General features: G+C 40.5%; 1 protein-coding gene across 14 annotated transcripts in view; it reads right to left on the bottom strand.

Annotated features, from left to right (window-relative positions):
- Positions 1–13,350, bottom strand: part of CAB39L (calcium binding protein 39 like) — a 132,033-nt gene that overhangs the window by 18,423 nt on the left and 100,260 nt on the right. The window lies entirely within an intron of this gene.

Here is a 13,350-nt window from a genome sequence, read left to right as displayed (position 1 = left end):
AGATACCCAAGAAAAAAAAAATCATTGACCCTGAATCCACATGAAGTTTAATATGTACAGCAAGTTTTTATAAAAAAGTAAAGCAAAACATTTTCTTGTAACAAATTAATGGTTCCCCCCAAATGCAGCATTATTCCATGTTATGAACTGAATGTCTGTGCCTCCCTAAAATCTGTATGTTGGAATCCTAACCCCAAATGTGATGGTATTAGGAGGTGGGGCCTTTGGGAAGGTAGAATTGCATGAATGGGGCTGGTGCTCTTATGAAAGAGACCCCAGAGAGCTCTCTTGCTGCTGGCCCCTTGATCTTGGGCTGCCCAGCCTCCCAGTCTGTGGTATTTTTGTTGTAGCAGCCCAAACAGACTAAGACAGACTTTAAAACAAAATAAAAATACCAAAAATGAGAATAGTGGGAGAGCCTCTAGTAGCATCACTGAATGTTCTCTACCTCATCAACTTTTTATTCTCATGTAGTGGTAGAGATCCTAAAGCTTCAGCAACCAGGCAGCTGAAATGTACCCTTCACACAGCTTTATACATGATATACTTATTTTTGAGTTCTATTCACCAGACCTTTTCTGGATGCCTCAGGATAGTAATCTATTGTACAGATAAGTTACAGAAATCCTGGATGGGAGGAGAAAGCACATGAAACTTTGAGCTGGCTGTCTATCACAATACTGTCTAGCAACAGAACCCCAGACATGTGTGTGCAGTGATGTGTGTGTGTGTGTGTGTGTGTGTGTGAGGGTGTGCATCTGGCTGTCTATTTAACAACTGAGAACTACACACCTTAAAGTTATTTTAGAGCACAAAAGGAAATGATGGGCAGTGATGGATGTTAGCTGGGTATTCTCAAACATGGGACAGCCGTCGTGTAAACTGTTCATCTTCGTTTTCCTTAATATCTCTGCCACATCTAGAGCTAACTGCCCCTCTTCTGGAAACTTTCTTTGCCCCTGGTTTCAAGGCCACTGAATTCTTCTGGCTCCTTATCTCTTGCAGCTTATTTCTTTGCTCCTGTGTTACTGCCCTCCTTATGTAGGAATTTTCCAAGCGGTATCTTGAATCTCTGATCTTTTCTCCCTCTTCAGTCTTACCTACACCCAAGGCTTCAACTGTAATATCTAGGAAGATGTCTCCCAAACCTGTATTTCAAGTCCCAGTTTCTTTCCTAAGCTCTATAACAACGTTACTTTTTCTTTTTTTTACTTTGAGAGACAGAGAGACAGTGTGAGTTGGGGGAGGGGGTGTTGGGAGAGAGAGAGAGAGAGAGAGAGAGAGAGAGAGATTCTCAAGCAGGTTCTACATTCAGCACAGAGCCCAACACAGGGCTCAAGGCCACGACCCTAGGATCATGACCTGAGCTGAAATCAAGACTGAAATCAACTGACTGAGCCACCCAGGCAACCCCTACCCCCCCCCTTTTTTTTTTTAATATATATACCAAAGTTTCTAACTGCCTGCCTGGAGGCCCAGTAGAACACTTGGCTAGCTAATCACACTCAGCTTCTCTGAAACCCTTCCTTTCCTGCTTTGTTAATGACACCACTGCCAGCCAGGTCCCTAGGGCAGAGTTGAAGTCCTCCTCGGCTTCTTCTTTCGCTCCGCCGTTGCATCAAATCTACATCCACGGTCTGCCAATTTTCTGTTTATCAATGTCTCGAACATCTTTCCTTCTACTTTTATTGCTAGCATCCTCTTTCCAGCCCTCAGGGCCTCTCGCCGGGCTCCTGCGGCAGCACGCAGAGTGGTCCCTTCCTCAATGCAGACCCAATCCAATCCACCCTGCATGCAGTGTCAAACACATCTTCCTGAAGATCAGCCCCATTCATGTTACCAATTCCACTTCAGGAGTGAATGTATAAACAAATCCCTGGATGCCAATAAATTTAGGGGGGAAAAATTAAACTCCTTAGGATAGCACTCAAAGCCCTCTGTGCTCCTGAGTCACTTCTACTTCCTTTCCTTGGAGCCCCACTTACTCCTCATTCTTCTGCCCTTGTGGCTGCACTCTCTTTGCTCCCAATGTTTCCCCTGGCTTTATTCAGATATAACTGACAAAACTGTCTATACTTGAAGTGTACGTCACAATCATTTCAAATATGTATACGCTGTAAAACATTTACCACAATCACGTTAATTAACACATCCATCACCTCACAGTTACCCTTTGGTTTGGTGTGTGATGAGAATGCTTAAGATCTACTCTCGGCAAGTTTCAAATACGCGACACAATATTCTTAACTATAGTCACCATGCTGGACATCGGATCCTAGGACTTAGTCTTCTCATAACTGAAAGTTTGTACCCATTGACCAACACCTCTCATCTCCCTGCCGGCCAGTGCCTGGGGACCACCATTCTACGTTCAGTTTCTAAGAGCTCAACTTTCTCCCCTGTTGCTCTGCGTTGTTTTTCCTCAGCAGTACTCACTGCCTTACAGTACAGACTTACCTGCCTCTTTATTTAAAAAAAAAAAAAAAATTAACGTTTATTTATTTTTGAGACAGAGAGAGACACAGCATGAACGGGGGAGGGGCAGAGAGAGAGGGAGACACAGAATCGGAAACAGGCTCCAGGCTCTGAGCAGTCAGCACAGAGCCCGACACGGGGCTCGAACTCACGGACCGCGAGATCGTGACCTAAGCCGAAGTCGGACGCTTAACCGACTGAGCCACCCAGGCGCCCCACTTGCCTCTTTAGAACGTAAGGGCATCTATCAAATCATGTTTGTGTTTGTACCCTTTACAACTTAACTGTGTGATGTGCATGGATACTGTTGGGGAAATAAAGTTGACAAAATGTAGAAAAGAAAGCAAGCAGTTTGATTACTGAATAAGCACATCCACAGCACATCATTGTAGGTAATGTGTGAAAAAGACATCACGAAGACACATAAAATTCCACCTTACTTATACTGCCATGCAGCTGCAACCCGTTACATGCGTATCTTCTCAAGATGAAAGGTAACCTGTTCTCTGTAAGGGGACTTGACAGTGCCTTTTGCTGTGCACCCTTCACATTTCACTCTGAACCCACCTGTCCACTGAGGTAGCTATTTGTTTTAACTAATTGCCTTTATTCACTAATAAAGAGAATTAAATAAAACTCTTATCTCTCTGACAAGCAAGTGCTTGCAGCTTGGAGAGAAGTACCAGGGTTAATTTCCCTGGTGACAGGGCAATAGGCGTGCTGTCTTCTGGCATGTTTATGGGTCAGCAGTATGGCTTCCAGACTCTCAAAAAAAAAAAAAACCCAAAGAACAAAACAAAACACCCCAAAAAACAAAACAAAAAACAAACCACAAACCTCTTTTGGGTTGTAAAACTGACAAGACATATATGTGGATGTAAGATACACCCACCTAAGATATACATGGGCATATACAGATATAGATAGGCTTCTTTACAGAGCTTTCTACATCTATAGATAGATATAGATACAGCTTCTACATTGATATAGAAAGATATATTTATATAAAACATATATAAAAATCCAATAAAATACACATCATATATACACAAATACATATACATATTACTATATACACATACACATATCAAAAGGTCTTTCAGCAACAAAGAAATTTCACTAAAAAAATTTACCCCTAATTTGCATGCACACACACACTCAATAATTTGCTGAAGTGACATTTATGAGTTAAATTCAGATTAAGTCACTTTAATTTTTATTCCATGAGTATGCATACATATAAACTCTATCCAACCTAGCCTCTGCTAATATAATTTCACTAGTTTTATGAAACAAGCAATTGTGTTAAATTATTTACCAACTACACTGACTCTTTTAGCCATTAAATTTAATCTATTTTAATTAATACTGACAATGACAGAATGCTGCATTTCATCATAATACAAAGCATTTAACACAATACTATACTAGGTAAAATGGAAAAAAATTGTTTTTAGTTCTCTAAATTTCATTTTATAGGCTTATATATTACAAAGTAGAACCAAAGCAAGTGGAAATAATAAGAGTTTCTTTTAACTTAGTGTTTTAATGAAATTGACCAGAGCCAAAAAATAACCCCCAAATTCTACCAAGCTTCTTTTGAATTATAATCTTTCCCTCTAATAATTAAATACCAGGCTCTGAAGAAGATAAGAAATAAATTCCTAAGCTCTGTCATGTGAGGGGAAGGAATTTCTTTGTTAATTATTTTTTATTGACACCAGGAATCCAAGCATCTCAAGGTAGCTCACGAAAATTAAGAATAAGATTAACAAAAGACGGTTGGTAGCTTTGGAGTTAGAAAACAGCCGAGCTTTAAGACAGTTTATCACTTAAAGAATACTCTAAGTATACTCTTAAAATAACCTAAACTCTCTTGATTTCTAAAATGATGAAACATCTATGTGCAAAATATTACAGAATTCAGAGATATAAATAGCTGTGTCAAAACAGAACATACTGCTACCCCAGACCTAATTCTCAAAAAGAAAAACCAATAATGCACCAGCGGAGCTCTCCAAAACAATAGTTTTCTACTAAATACACAGTATTTGACAGGCTCTCTCCTTGAATAGTGATGTCTGCCTACAGTCTAGCATTCAAAAGAGCCAACTCTTTAGTATTCATTTCAACAATTTCTATATTGTACATACGCTTTATCTTTTTTTTTTTTCTTAAGAGAAAGTGAGTGGGGGAGAGACAGAGAGGAAGAGAGAGAATCTATCTTTTTAATTTACATCCAAGTTAGTTAGCATATCGTGCAACAATGATTTCAGTAGATTCCTTAATGCCCCTTACCCATTTAGCCCATCCCCCCCTCCCACAAACCCTCCAGTAACCCTCTGTTTATTCTCCATATTAAAGACTCTCTTAGGTTTTGTCCCCCTTCCTGTTTCTGCATTATTTTTGCTTCCCTTCCCTTATGTTCATCTGTTTTGTGTCTTAAAGTCCTCATATGAGTGAAGTCATATGATATTTGCCTTTCTCTGACTAATTTCGCTTAGCATAATACCCTCTAGTTCCATCCACATAGTTGCAAATGGAAGGATTTCATTCTTTTTGATCACTGAGTAATACTCCATTGTATATATACCCCATCTTCTTTATCCATTCATCCACCGATGGACATTAGGCCTCTTTCCATACTTTGGCTATTGTTGATAGCTCTGCTATAAACATTGGGGTGCATGTGTCCCTTCGAAACAGCATACCTATATCCCTTGGATAAATACCTAGTAGTGCAATTGCTGGGTTGTAGGGTCATTCTATTTTTTAATTTTTTGAGGAACCTCCGTACTGTTTTCCAGAGTGGCTGCACCAGTTTGCACTCCTACTAGCAGTGCAAAAGAGATCCTTTCTCCACATCCTTGCCAACATCTGTTGTTGCCTGAGTTGTTAATGTTAGCCATTCTGACAGGTGTCAGGTGGTGTCTCATTGTGGTTTTGATTTGTATTTCCCTGATGATGAGTGATGTTGAACATTTTTTTCATGTGTTGGTTGGCCATTTGGATGTCTTCTTTGGAGAAGTGTCTCTTCATGTCTTTTGTCCATTTCTTCACTGGATTATTTGTTTTTTGGGTGTTGAGTTTGATACGTTCTTTATAGATTTTGGATACTAACCCTTTACCTGATATGTCGTTTACACATATCTTCTCCCATTCCGTCGGTTGCCTTTTAGTTTTACTGATTGTTTCCTTCCCTGTGCAGAAGCTTTTTATTTTGATGAGGTCCCAATAGTTCATTTTTGCTTTTGTTTCCCTTGCCTCCGGAGATGCATTAAGTAAGAAGTTGCTGAGGCCAAGGTCAAAGAGGTGTTTGCCTGCTTTCTCCTGGAGGATTTTGATGGCTTCCTGTCTTACATTTAGGTCTTTCATCCATTTTGAGTGTGTTTTGGGGTATGGTGTAAGAAAGTGGTCCAGGTTCATTTCTCTGCATGTTGCTGTCCAGTTTTCCCAGCACCACTTACTGAAGAGACTGTCTTTATTCCATTGGATATTCTTTCCTGCGTTGTCAAAGATTAGATGGCCATACGTTTGTGGGTCCATTTCTCAGTTGTCTATTCTGTTCCATTGATCTGTGTGTCTGCTTTTGTGCCAATACCATACTGTCTTGATGATTACAGCCTTGTAATACAGCTTGAAGTCTTGCTTCAAGAGGCAATCCTTGCTTCAGGAGGATTGTCATGCCTCCTGCTTTGGTTTTCTTTTTCAAGATTGCTTTGGCTATTCAGGGTCTTTTCTGGTTCCATACAAATTTTAGGATTGTTTGTTCTAGCTCTGTGAAGAATGCTGGTGTTTTTTTGATAGGGATTGCATTCAATATGTAGATTGCTTTGGGTAGTAGCTACATTTTAACAATATTTGTTCTTCCTATCCAGGAGCATGGAAAATTTTTCCGTGTTTTTGTGTCTTCTCCAATTTCTTTCATAAGCTTTCTATAGTTTTCAGTGTATAGACTTTTCACCTCTTTGGTTAGATTTATTCCTAGGTATTTTATGGGTTTTGGTGAAATTGTACATGGGATCGATTCCTTGATTTCTCTTTCTGTTGCTTCATTGTTGGTGTATAGGAATGCAACCGATTTCTGTGCATTGATTTTATATCCTGCCACTTTGCTGAATTCATGGATCAGCATGGAATCTTTTGGGTTTTCCATATAGAGTATCATGTCATCTGCAAAGAGTGAAAGTTTGACCTCCTCCTGGCCCATTTGGATGCCTTTTATTTCTTCGTGTTGTCTGATTGCAGAGGCTAAGACTTCCAATACTATGTTGAATAACAGTGGTGAGAGTGGACATTCCCATGGTCAGAGGGTGGTCAGGTCTTGATCCTGACCTTAGGGGGAAAGCTCTCAGTTTTTCCCATTGAGGATGATATTAGCATTGGGTCTTTCATATATGGCTTTTAAGATCTCGAGGTATGATCCTTCTCTCCCTACTCTCTTGAGGGTTTGTATCAAGAAAGGATGCTGTATTTTGTCAAATGCTTTCTCTGCATCTATTGAGAGGATCATATGGTTCTTGTCCTTTTTTTATTGATGTGATGAATCACATTGATTATTTTGCGGATATTGAACCAGCCCTGCATCCCAGGTATAAATCCCACTTGGTCATGGTGAAAATATTGTTTAATGTGTTGTTGGATCTGGTTGGCTAATATCTTCTTGAGAATTTTTGCATACATGTTCATCAGGGAAATTGGTCTATAGTTCTCCTTTTTAGTGGGGTCTTTGTCTGGTTTTGGAATCAAGGTCATCCTGGCTTCATAGAAAGAGTTTGGAAGTTTTCCTTCCATTTCTATTCTTTGGGACAGCTTCAAGAGAGTACGTGTTAACTCTTCCTTAAATGTTTGGTAGAATTCCCCTGGAAAGCCATCTGGCCCTGGACTCTTGTTTTTTTTAGGGGGGAGATTTTTGATTCCTCATTCGATTTCTTTACTGGTTATGGGTCTGTTCAAATTCTCTGTTTCTTCCTGTTTCAGTTTTGGTAGTGTATATGTTTCTAGGAATTTGTCCATTTCTTCCAGATTGCCCATTTAATTGGCGTATAATTGCTCATAATATTCTCTTATTATTATTTTTATTTTGCTGTGTTGGTTGTGATCTCTCCTCTTTTGTTCTTGATTTTATTTATTTGGGTCCTTTCCTTTTTCTTTTTGGTCAAACTGGCTAGTGGTTTATCAGTTTTGTTAATTCGTTCAAAGAACCAGCTTCTGGTTTCATTGATCTGCTCTACTGTTTTTTGGTTTCGATGGCATTGATTTCTGCTCTAATCTTTATTATTTCCTGTCTTCTGCTGGTTTCGGGTTTTATTTGCTATTCTTTTTCCAGCTCTTTAAGGTGTAAGGTTAGGTTGTGTATCTGAGACCTTTCTTCCTTCTTTAGGAGGGTCTGGATTGCTATGTACTTCCCTCTTATGGGAACCTGCATCACAGAGGTTTGAGGCTGTGGTGTTATGATTTTCACTGGCTTCCATGTACTTTTTAATTTCTTCCTTAACTTCTTGGTTAGCCCATTAATTCTTTAGTCGGATGTTCTTTAGTCTCCAAGTATTTGTTACCTTTCCAAATTTTTTCTTGTGGTTGATTTTGAGTTTCATAGCATTGTGGTTTGAAAATATGCACGTTATAATCTCAATCTTTTTGTACCATTTGTGGGCTGATTTGTGTCCCAGTATGTGATCTATTCTGGAGGATGTTCCATGTGCACTGGAGAAGAATGCATATTCTGCTTTAGGATGAAATGTTCTGAATATATCTGTCAAGTCTATCTGGTCCAGTGTATCATTCAAAGCCATTGTTTTCTTGTTGATTTTCTGATTTAGATGATCTGTCCATTGCTGTCAGCGGGGTTTTGAAGTCCCCTACTATTACGGTATTATTATCAATAAGTTTCTTTGTATTTGTGATTGATTTATATATTTGGGTTTTCCCACATTTGGAGCATAAATGTTTACAATTATTAGGTCTTCTTGGTGGATAGACCCCTTAATATGATATAAAACCCTTCTTCATCTCTTGTCACAGCCTTTATTTGTAAGTCTAGATTGTCTGATATAAGTATGGCTACTCTGGCTTTCTTTTGTCGACCATTAGCATGATAGATCGTTCTCCATCCCCTTAATTTCAATATAAAGGTGTCTTTAGGTCTAAAGAGGGTCTCCAGCATATTGATGGCTCTTGTTTTTTTATCCATTGTTACCGTGTGTCTTTTGATGGGAGTATTTAGTCCATTGACGTTTAGAGTGAGTACTGAAAGATATGAGTTTATTGCAATTATGTTTCTTATAGAGTTGGAGTTTCTGGTGGTGTTCTCTGGTCCTTTCTAAAATTTGTTGCTTTGGGTATTTATTTATTTATTTATCTATCTTTTCTCACCTCAGAGAGTCCCCCTTAAAATCTCTTGCAGCGTTGGTTTAGTGGGCATGAACTCCTTTAATTTTTGTCTGGGAAACTTTTAATCTCTCCTTCTATTTTAAATGACAACCTTGCTGCATAAAGAATTCTTGGCTGCATATTTTTCCAATTCAGCACATTGACTATATCCTCCCACTCCTTTCTGGCCTGCCAAGTTTCTGCTGCAAACCTGATCTGTATTCCCTTGTAAGTTAAGAACTTTTTTTCCCTTGCTGCTTTAATGATTCTTTCCTTGCCTGAGTAATTTGTGAATTTGACTATGATATGTCTTGTTGATGGTCAGTTTCTGTTGAATCTTATGGGAGTCCTCTGTGCTTCCTGGATCTTGATGTCTGTGTTTTTCTCCAGGTTAGGAAAGTTTTCCACTATGATTTGCTCACATAACCCTTTACCCCTTTTTCTCTCTCTTCATCTTCTGGGACCCCTATGATTCTGATGTTGTTCCTTTTAATGAGTCACTGAAATCTCTCATTCTTAAATTGTGCTCTTTGACTTAGTCTCCCTCTTTTTTTCTCCTTCATTATTCTCCATAAGTTTGTTCTCTATATCACTGATTGGCTGCTCTGCCTCATCCATTTTTGCCACTGTGGCATCCATTCGAGATTGCTATAACTCAGTTATAGCATTTTTTATTTCATCCTGACTAGCTTTTACTTCTTTTATCTTCATAGAAAGGGATTCTAATCTATTTTCGACCCCAGCTAGTATTCTTATTATCGTGATTCTAAATTCTGGTTCAGACATCTTGCTTGTATCTCTCTTGATTAAGTCTCTGGCTGTTGTTTCTTCCTCCTCTCTCTTTTGGGGTGAAATCCTTTGTTTTGTCATTTTGAAGGAAGAAAAGGAATTAATAAGGCAAAAAAAATTAAAATTAAAAAATTAAAAACAACACACACACCCAAGTCCAATAAATGATGTTTGATCCTAGGTGTGTTTTTATCTGGTTATTGAAAGCAGCTTGATAGAGAAAAAAGGGAAAAAGAAAAAAAGGAAAACATTTGAAAATCTGAAAAAATGAATACACTGAAATAGAATAAAATGAAATGATGGAAGTAAAGTAGAATTTGAAAAATTTACAAAAAAATATAAAATATAATACAAACAAATTTTAAAGAAAAATATTTTTAATAAAAATTGAAAATAAAAATATTTTTCTCTTTATTCAAGAAAAAGAAAAGAAATGAAAAAGAAGAAAAAGGAAAAAAAGAAAATTTTATAGATGGGCCAGCGAACAGACTGAAATGGGATTCAAATTACTTCATTTTACTCTAGCAATCAAACTATGAAGCACTTTATAGTCCATAATCTAAGCAGGTGGAGAGACTTGTGTTTCTGAAGAGCGAGGTTGGCCCAGTTGGATGGGGCTTAGTGTAACGGCTCCATTCTCCACTAGATGGCGCTGCTTAGCTTCCTGGTGTGGAGTGTTGTGGTGCCTGTAGGTGCGTAAGCCCATGCGCGGGAGTGGCAAAAATGGCGTCACACGGGAACCGAAACTCCAAATCGGAACTCTGCTCCACCCGACCAGCAATCGCGCACCTGTCCTTTGTCTCCAGAAGCTGGAGCACTCCCTGCTTTTACACTGTCTGTGACCAAGCCTTCAGGCTGCCAGGCGGCACCTCCCTCCTGAGTTTTATCTCAGATCAGCTGTGTTTCCCGACTCCTCACTTCTGAGGGACTGTGGCTTTTAACCGGCTCAGACCCTCTGGGGGAGGATCTCACCGAGCAATGGCTGGGTGCCGGCTGCACCCAGGAACTTTTCGCGGAATTGTGCTGCTGCTGGTGCCCCGAGACTGCGGCCAGGTGCCAGCCCGCCCCAGAAAAAGTTCACGAAATAGTGTAGCAGCAGCGTTTCAGGGATTGTGGAAAATCACAACACACCTCTGGCACCAGGCTTCACCTTTAACGACCTTGTTCCTGGAGTAGCGAATGTGTTTGTCCTCTGGGGTCTGCTGGGACCGGGTGGCCGCACAGCCTCCCCAGCAGGGGAACCACCTTTCCCCGTGTGGCCCGAAGACCCCTGACTTCACTCTGCTCCTGAGGATTCGCCCGTCTCACCAGAGCACTGCCAGGTATTGAGCTGCAGAATTTCAGAGTCTGCGCTCCCCCCTGTTTAGAGAGTCTTAATGGAATTTAAACCCTCTCCTTTCTCCTTTCTCCCTTTTTAGTTCAGTCCCTGTGGCCGTTTCCATCTTCCCACTTTTTCTCCAACTGCTTTTGGGGGAGAGTGCTTTTTCCATAATACCCTCCACCCCACCCCCATCCCGTCTCCATCCTCTCTCCACAAGCAAAAACACCTCCCTGCCTTCTGCGGCTTCTCTCTCCCTCAGTTCACCTCTCTGCGCTGCGTACCTGCTGAGTTCTGTGGTTCAGGTTGTGCAGATTGTTGTGTTAATCCTCAAATCAGTTTTCTACGTGTGCAGCAAGAAGAGAGAGAATCTTAAGCAGGCTCCACCCTTAGGGCAGAGCCCAATGCAGGGCTCAAACTCACAACTGTGAGATCATGACCTGAGCCGGAATCAAGAGTCAGACATTTAACCAAGTGAGCCACCCAGGCACCCTGCTTTATATGTCTTTTGCTAGTTTTCGTTTTGTTTTGGTTTGGCTTTTTTGGTGTCCAACCAGTGCTCAGTTTTATCACACTGTAAACAAAACACTTATGAGATACTCCACTATAAGAGATTTTAGGCAAGAGTAGCAGCCAATGTAGTACATCTGGCTGGATTAATAAAGAACAGGAAAGAGGCCTTCTGCATGGGCTGGGGCATCTGTGAATAAGTAGGAAGCACAATCAAGTGGAAAAGGGAGAGTTTCAATACCAGATACAAACTTGGTTGCTCCTTGCCTGTGTCGCTGGAAATAGAGTAGAGGTGTCTAGCCTCAGAGCCACGTGAGAAGGGGGCAGAAGAGTGGAGGGGGGGAGGGGGAGCAGTAGACAGCAGTGAAGAATGAACCTTCTCACTCCCCTGTGCTACCCACCAGATTTGTATTACCAATCACATATCCACTGCTTCTGTTTTCAAATGCAAATGCATCCTACTAGGGTATCAGTCTAATTCATACCCTAGTCTCAATTATTTATTTAGGATAGACCACCTTCTAGAGATTGAGCACTGAGGACAGGAGAGGAATATTTACTTATAAAATTTATTTTTATTTTATTGAACAAATATCTACTTCTTAACATGAGCTAGGCTCTGCTCTAACCATTTTATGTCTATCAACAAGGGGACAGGACAAGGTGGGGCTTGAGAACTGAATGAGGGCAATGGGCCCATGGGTAGGAGATGATAAGGTAGCATGACGGAAAAAACAGGAAGAAGGCCCAGATGTTTGGATGAACAACTGTTAGCTTTATAACTTCACCTAAGGCTCTAGAGATCGTCGATCACAGAAAAATTTCTATCATGAATTCCTGTCACTGCTGAAAATGGCACAAAGATAAACTCTAAAGTCTATGACCCTCAGCTTTCTGGATCCCACTTTAGTCCCATCACCTTAGTTCATACCAATGTTGCTACTTTGGTTCAGGGTCTCATAGGTTCTCACTAAAAAGAGGAAGGATTTGGAAAATGTACGAGCTATTTCTTACATGCTGGCCCCTTAGAGCACTGTTGTCTCTGTTTCCTATTCAATTTCTACTTCCCTCCGAGGGCGATGATCTCTTATAATACAGAGCAGAAGCTCCTCTGTTTTGGCTGTCGTTGTGGAGCCTTAGCAAATAGGGAATTCTATTCTTTAGGTACTACACAGGTAAGCCAACAGGATGCAGCCTTATCTTCAGCTGCTTTAACAAGCTTTCTGGACTTGGGAGAGCATGGCATAATGTCACTGCCTTTGTCAGAAGCTCCATCTCAACAGTCCAGGCTCCAGAAAAAGAGCAGTGAAACCATGGTATATTTTCTACACAGATCAGCTTGTACGGGTTTCCATGCAAGGGGAAACTCAATAAAAAGGTGCTGAATGACTGGCTGAAAATAGCTCACTGACCCCTCCATCAATGGGTACCATTGGAGCAGCGAGGGCACAAATATAGGGGAAGGCAGGTCACAGCTAAGGCAAAATCATGGGTAAAATGAACTGACAAAAATGTGATACAAAATGGGCTTATGTCATCACTTTAGTTAAAACTGTATTCAATATTTAGAAATAAACACATTGTTCTATTGTCATCCCAACATGTAAACATAATACAGGTGATATTTAGTAAGCCCCAAAATCATATAAACTGCTTGACAAAACCAGCCAATTATTATCTGCCAAAAACATTCTTTGGAATATCTGAGTGAGATCTGAAGGGTAGGGACACAGCTCTAACTCATGTTCCACTCCCACAGGGGCAGCCCCACCTCCTCCTGGCCAAATGGCTGCTTCCAGGCACGGTTTCACTGAAGGAGGGAAAGCCACTCACCGACTACATGGCGGCTGTACTCTGCTGGGCTTCCTGCCTCATGAGGGAAAGCA

The sequence above is a fragment of the Lynx canadensis genome, chromosome A1 (assembly GCF_007474595.2).
Source record: "Lynx canadensis isolate LIC74 chromosome A1, mLynCan4.pri.v2, whole genome shotgun sequence".
Classification (NCBI taxonomy): domain Eukaryota; kingdom Metazoa; phylum Chordata; class Mammalia; order Carnivora; family Felidae; genus Lynx; species Lynx canadensis.
Note: the sequence above shows the minus strand (reverse complement) of the source record. Positions and strands in the feature narration are given on the sequence as shown.